Here is an 8050-nt window from a genome sequence, read left to right on the forward strand (position 1 = left end):
ATATCTCATCGCATCATCCATCAAGAAAATCTATGTGCAAAAGCTATGCAATTAGAAAATGTAATGTCTGTCGTATCCAACTACATAGTGCTGTTTTTATTGTGTTTAAAGTCACTTAGATTTTACAAATAGGTGAGCCGTTCACAGCCCGGCACACGCATTTGTAAAATCTAAGTGACTCGTACAACATGGAATTCATATAAAACGGAATAATCAACGGTGTTATAGGGGAGGTTGACTGTAGTAATTAATCAATTTTTATTTATTTATTTCATGTTTGCAGACTAAAAATTTACAGGTCACAAGGTGTCAATTAACTACTATGGCCCGCGGAAAAAACGTAAAATTTATTCTGGCCCATGTTATAAAAAAGGTTGCCCACCCTTGAATTAGATAATAGAAACATCCGACGACGGCGTCATTCGAGAGCTTCCGACGGACTGACAACAGTGACGACCATGCCACGGGGGAGAGGTGCGGTGAAAAGCGAGTACAAGTGGCTGAGAGATAGAATCGGTGCCTAATCCTCGTTAATCGATTCAGAACGTTTTTTAAATGTTTTTTTTTTATAAAAGAAATAATATTTGCGTATGGAACTAAAGAGCCGCAGCTTCACATCCAAAGAGCCGCATGTGGCTCGCGAGCCGCAGGTTGCCGACCCCTGCACTAGCTCGTTCAAATACGACACTTTTCGCGCAGTTGTTTATTTTGTTTACATGTGATTTGTGATCCTGATTTAAATACTCCCGAGTGAGCGAGTGTTATTGAAGCTACTTGATTTGTTATCTAATTGTCAGTGTGTGGCTTGTTTAGCAGTGTTTTTCCCCCCTCTCTTTTTCTCTTTCTTTCACCATTTTCCCTTCATAAATTTCATTTTCGGCCTTTGTTCTGTTGACCTTACTGTAATTGGTTGTCCCAATGGTCCGATGGGTCACTAAAGAATAGGGGGTGACACTGGATTGGTCAAAGGGGACTGGCGCGAGAGGAAAAGGGAAAAAACGTCATTCGCGAAAAAGAGCTGGGAAGAAAATAGAGATATCAAGGAATACGGAAAGAAGACCCACTAGCTTAGCGAGGGGAACAAGGGCCCGGGCGCCTCTCTGCGAGTAGGCAAATGGTCTCCAAGACAAACAAGATTTGTTTCTGGGGTGCGCCAATATAATGTCGTGCCCCGAGCGCCATTTATGTTCGCAACGCCATTGATATNGCTTAGCGAGGGGAACAAGGGCCCGGGCGCCTCTCTGCGAGTAGGCAAATGGTCTCCAAGACAAACAAGATTTGTTTCTGGGGTGCGCCAATATAGTGTCGTGCCCCGAGCGCCATTTATGTTCGCAACGCCATTGATATAATCAATTGATAAATATTACCGCTATTTGAAAACTGTTCCATAACCCTTTTTCTGCTGTTTTTGCAAAATTTTCTTCCACAATTTTTTTATTTTGCATGTATTATTATTACTTTACGCGACAATGAAATTATTCTATGATAAAATTCGCAGTTGTGCTAATCAAATAACAAGAAATATTCCTTTAAAAATATATAAATTAAAAAATCCAAATCACCAGCAAATTATGTAAATAAAATCTTATATGACAGAAATTATTATTTTTACATAATACAGTACTCAAAAAGCAATTATTTGCCTATTATGAACAGATCTCTACATCATTATAAGAAATAGAAAAGTTTGGATAAAAGTGCAATTAAAGTGGCACAGAAAATTTATTACTGTTTAGATACATTCAGTTTTATTTACTATCGAATACATAATTAAATGATTGTAGGGAAATCTGAAATAATTATCTCAAATTATCTATCAAACAATGAAATATTGAATATTTTGAAAACTTTCTAGAAATTGAGATTGCTACTTTACACAAATTAAATGCATTCTTACATAAAAGAAAAATCGTGCAGATGCAGAATATAAAAANTTTTAGTACTTTAAGCGCATCATTCAAAGCACTTAATTCTCTACCAGAGAGCATGTCGGGTGCCCCTGGAAACTTTTGCAATGTTAGTGTAACAAAATTTTTTAATAGTACAAATCTCTCAATCATCAAGAAATACGAATTCCATCGAGTCTCAACATGCTAAATTAATTTTAATGTCACAGAACCTTTTTCATTCTGCGATGAGTCAGAGTAAACAGACTAACATGGCAGAGTTGAGGATGAGTTTCAATGAGTGTAAGTTCGTTCACTGTTAAAATAGTGTAAATTTGTAAACATATTTGCAAGAACTTTGTTTCATCGCAATTTCTACGAAATTCCAGGACTGTCCGAGTGAAAACCGAACAGGTGGTAACACTAGGTACAAAGAATGAACTGCATGCATCGATAAATGAGAATTCACATGTTGCTAACATCGATTCAGGATCGATGTTTCAAAAACATCGGAAGTTCGATGCATCGACGAACAAAAACATCGATGCATCGCACAGCACTACTTTCAACCATCTGTCGATAACCGTTACCACTAAAAGAAACTTTGCTATGTCTTACTTTCGGGGCAGGCCTTATAATTAGCAATTCAGCAAAACCTATGCTAGGTCTTATTTTCAGAGTTCAGAGCATCGCAGATTAACTATTTTGTAATTCGATATTCCTTTTTATAATGAAAGAAATCTTATTTATTTAATAATGGAAAAAGTTGTCTAAATTGAAGTAGAATTTTACTTTAAGTATTTTAATTTTTATTAGTTACTGTCGATTTGGTGCAAAAATTTAATTGGTAAAGTTGAGCCAATAATACATTTATTTCGAACGACTTGCACACACAACAGAACAAACTAAACAATACGAAAATACATAATTAATTTTATTATAAAGGAAAATATTATTTTTAATTTTCGTTACGAAAACATTTGCCAATACAACATGCGTAAATATTGTAAAATTAACAGTTGCATTGATTTTAATATCGAACGAGCAAATTCCAGTTCCAGAAAATAACAGTGAGATACACAACGTTACAAAAGGTAGTTATTGAAGATAATGTCGTTTCTAAGATAAAAACTTTATTTCAGTTTAAAAAATGAGGATGTCCTCGGTAAGTAACGTTTATCCTATTTTAAAGTCGAGGCACAAAGACAGATATCGAGATAACTGGGATCCGTTGCTGACCTCCATGATATTTTGTGGTTTAAATTATAAAGCGAGACGAATTACACTCTTCGATGTTGTTATGACTGTCATTGGTATCTTATATACAATGTGTTTCGTTTCAGCTTACGTTGTTTCGCTAACAAACGCCTATACAACAGTTGGCCTTTTGACATTTGCCGCAACCAACTTTTCGATAATAATAAATTTCGCATCTGTAATTCATTTTCATGCTAAAAAGAACGAAGTTCATCAATTAATTGACAAGCTTCACCGATTAGAATATCTCAAGATTAAAGGATTTACTAAAAAATATTTAAAAATTAAAATTATTCTTATTTGGATATGTTTATTTTTATATTGTATTTTAACTATTCGAGCATCTCCAGAAGAGATTAAGTTTAGAACATTTGGAGTCAAAGTAAATAAAACTGTAGAAATCATTGTTTCGCTTTCTGAAGCCGCAATGCACTATATATTTCATGTAATGCCCATTCTTTGGTTATTTCTATTTTTTGAAATAATCTGCAATCAACTAGAAAGTGCTTTTACAGCTCTGTTGAATTTTCTTAGAAAAGGGCAAGTTTCTTCTTCTCGTTTACAATTAACAGTGAAAATGTATATGTATATTTTAGGCGTTGCGAGCAGTTTGTCAAATATTTACTCTACGTTATTATTTTTTTGGAGTGTTTATATCGGAAGTAATCTCATATTTAATTTTCACCTATATTTAACGATTCCAAAAGCAGCAAAATTAAATATGTTAAACTCGTTTATTTTGTTTTCGTTCATTCCCTTTTTATATTTTATAAATATGTGTGTGTCAGCCTCTCGAATGACAAATATTGCCAAGGAAATAACAAAAGCTCTATACACGGTTTCATTATCTAGCGATAACAACTTAATACAGAGTTGTGCTTCTCGTTTATCCATTCACACGAATTGTGTCGAAGACTTGCCAGAGTTTACGGCTTGTGAAATGTTTACCATTAATAAAAAACTGCTAGTAACGATAGGAAGTGTATTTGTAACCTACATAATTATCTTGAATCAAATGGATTAAGACAGAAGAATGACTGTACGATTGCGGATTGAACGATCGCTCTTTTGTGAGATTACAGATATATGATATGCGATATGCACTGTCTGAAATAATCTGTAATAGAAAAGTAATAATACTAGTGATTGTATTTATTTCTTATAGAATTTCGTTGCTTAGAGAGAGAGCATTATGAATTATGAGTTTGTATAAGTACACATTCTTATTTATTTATGTTGTTATAGTTAACATTTGACGGATTGAAGCAATGGTGTGAGGCCATCGTTTACTTCCAAATACTCATACTTTGTTTTTTGCTAGTAAAAATTAATAGTTTAATGGAAAGTATTTCTTTACTTTTAACATATTTTGAATGTGCCGTTTGCAATTATTCAATCTGCTGTAAGTGGACATATATGAAATGGGATACGTAATTAAAAGAAGACGAAATACATTAATAATCGTTTAATCACAAAACATTTAATTCTGATTAATAGAAAACGATCAAAGGATTATAAAGCAGTAATACGGATTGTGAAAATATGTGCCTAAACCCGAAGTAAATGTATTGATGAGCAATAGATATATCTGTACTTTTATGTCTCATTGTCTCTGAGTTTCTCTGGAATGTGGTAAATGCAATCTTCGTTCTTGCCGATGTTAGATGTAATTGTGCATCAATGTGCATAATGTTAAGATTTTTCATACAGTTCTTAAGTGCATTCAAAATGGAAACATTTAAACTGTTCAAAGTGACTACTTACTTATTCTTAGATAAAATATTCACTCTATACATGTTTACTTCCTTATTCAATTTTGTTTTACTATGATTACCACAACTGTATATTATGTGTATAATTATATATGTATGATACACAAATGTAAATTATAACTTTTACTTGTACCTATAGTAGAAGTATTAAAAATACATAAATTCAAATTGAAACAAAAATGAATGAAACGGCCATAGAAAATNATTGCTTTCTGCCTATAAATATCCTCTATACACATCGAACGTAGTATATTCAATATGAAATAATATAAAACAAATTGATTGTTTGGAATTGTTTTCCATTTCGATAAACGATATTTTAAAAGATCATCTTTTAAAATATAAAAGTTTTTACTTCTAATTATAAATAGAGATATACAATAACTTTACATAGCTACATCGTTAGCTTTAATTAAGAGTGAAAATCTTCAATACTTATACTTTAGAAGACCTTCTTAAATTTACCAAAATGGAATACAACTCAAAATATACAACAACAAAATACAATGGAAAAATCAACAATCGATTTTGTTTATTTCATGGCATATTGAATTTAGTGTATATCCACTTGTATAGAAAATATTTATAGGCAGAAAGCAATTTGGGATATTCAACTTAATATAATTGGATTTTGTATCTTTGGTGTTCGAAGAATTCGTCTTTTATGTAACCAGACATTTGTTTTCGCTTAAACCGTAACTTCGGTTTTCAGAAAGAAAATCGACGTGCCTACAAAGACATCTTCGAGTGATATAATTCGTATACAAAATAACAAGATTCTTCTAGTCGCCTATTATTTTAAGTGTGTCTTTTTATTAGAATACACTTACTGCATTAACATCTACAAAATGGTGTAAAAGAGTAGGCTTCATTTTGTTATTACATATCGACTATTGATGTAACGAACAATTTTAAACCATAATAACGTTATTAGCAGACGAGGATATTTATCATTACACGAAAAACTGCCCTAAAATATACTTTATAACTTTCTTGTGAGATATCTAAGTTTGTTTTGATTCAGACCGATACACACGAGACGTGTATCGGTCTGAAATTATTAAGAAAACACCGAGAATTCACCAATTGGCGAACAGAGAATGAAAAATTTTATGCATTTTATAGCCCTGTGTTTACTCAACGGGGGCGATATCGCCGCCATGTGGGCGTTTTTCCATCTTGAGGGGGTGATTTGTAACAATTTATATTTTCGGGGCGAAAAACAATTTTCTGGGCGGTATAGTAAAACATTATATTAAGAATAATTAGATATTTTATTCGTTATCCATCTTGAGGGGGTGATTTGTAACAATTTATATTTTCGGGGCGAAAAACAATTTTCTGGGCGGTATAGTAAAACATAATATATTAAGAATAATTAGATATTTTACTCGTTATATCGTACAATAATTAAACAAACAACATTATACTAGTCACTAGAATGTAGTACGAATTTGGCGTTAGCCTTGGCCCTCGGCATCGAAATTTTGAAGTGAAGGGGCAATACTACGTTGAAGGGGGGCGACGATTCGTTACAGGTTGAGAAACACTGCTATAGCCCATCACTGTCAGGCGGGGTAATTGTAGACTATAATTTTGGGAAATGTGATTATATTTGTTTTGGTTATGCGTTGTTTCTCTCTGATCTAAAGAATTGTTTTATTTTACAGTATATTCTTAATCATAACTTCTGCGAAAAGAAAACTCTACAATCTTCTGTCATATAAAACCGATACATAAATTGCACGCTATTATTATATGCATTAACTATATTATAGTAAACGAGACTAATGAATGCTCTTGCAATTAACTTATGTAAACATCGACTAATAGGAAAATGATTTAATCTGCAGTATGTAAATCTTAATTTGTTCAAACTGATGTTTCTAAAAATAAATCTGTGCATCGTCAGTAAAATGTGAAACTTTAACGGCATCGTTATGGCTCCACATCATGCTTTACATTTTTCTGTAAATTCATCAACTATTAATTACAATATTATATATTTTTACATTATATTAATATAAGTACATCAATTTATTATTTCGCGAGCATTATATAATTTAATTTCGAGCACTCTTCAATCTAAAATTCTTATCTGTGCCAGTAAAATGGAACAATAGATTGATACTTATGTAAGATAAAAATCAGAATATTTGTGCACACACTGAAGTGCGCAAAAATACTGTGATTGAAAAGCTGACACTCAGTCTATTGTTCTGCATTGAAGTTACTGCACATAACTTTGATTAATTATTTTTAATTCGATTATAACTATTCATATTAACAGTTGAAATTAATAAATATAATAAGAATGTTTTCAAGACGTATAGATTTAAGTTTGAAGAACAAAATATGTATGCGCTGTTTACTATCTTCGTTTACGCCAGTCTCAATGATGTACGTATTGGACTTTTTTGTCTTGCTCCTGTGACGCGAAATCTAACGCTTACTTGCAGAAACTTATGAACTTTTACATTTCCTGTATTGAAATATATTGTTGGATGCATGCTTTTCTCGTTGTTTGTATGACAATTCCTTATATATCGAACATAACGCCTTGTTATTCCTGATATGTGGTCGTCAAGTATGACATACCACGTATATTCCAGATATACGCTTGTCGTTATTGTCTTGGTTGCGGCTGTAATATTCAGTATTGTCAAAAGAGTCAAATTAAGCCCGAAAATACTATTAAGAAAGTCGTATCGTTTTCCTACAGATCAATTATTTTCTACTATCGACAATATACTGTTTTATACAGTAATTATATCTGTGGGTTTTACGGTCTTGATTGTTTTTTCAGAAGTTTGTTTATTGTATCCTCATTTGGAAAAAGTAAAGTCTTATATCGTGTTTCCCCGAAAATAAGACACTGTCTTATATTAATTTTGGCTCTGAAAGATGCGTTAGGTCTTATTTTCAGGGAATGTCTTATTTTTCCATGAAGAAGAATTCACATTTATTATTGAACAAAAAAAATCCCAAGTCGAACTTAGACGAGAGTGACGTATATCCGGTCGTGTCGAACTGAACTTAAATAAAACCAAAGTGAACTTACAAAGTTCCCGTGCTGGAGTGGACTTCCCACTCTCTATTCTATTCTCTCCCCCTTGTTCATATGGCCAAGACAAA

General features: G+C 32.5%; 1 long non-coding RNA gene across 1 annotated transcript in view; it reads right to left on the reverse strand.

The window, feature by feature from the left end:
- The window catches only part of LOC111638343, a 13913-nt gene extending 5893 nt beyond the window's left edge, over nt 1-8020 (reverse strand). The window contains exon 1 of the long non-coding RNA XR_002758847.1: nt 7977-8020. This is a non-coding gene — a long non-coding RNA (uncharacterized LOC111638343). The remainder of the gene's footprint in view (nt 1-7976) is intronic.
- Between the last annotated feature and the right edge of the window lie 30 nt (nt 8021-8050).

The sequence above is a fragment of the Centruroides sculpturatus genome, unplaced genomic scaffold, assembly GCF_000671375.1.
Source record: "Centruroides sculpturatus isolate CEXI.00-Female unplaced genomic scaffold, Cexi_2.0 scaffold1045, whole genome shotgun sequence".
Taxonomy (NCBI): Eukaryota; Metazoa; Arthropoda; class Arachnida; order Scorpiones; family Buthidae; genus Centruroides; species Centruroides sculpturatus.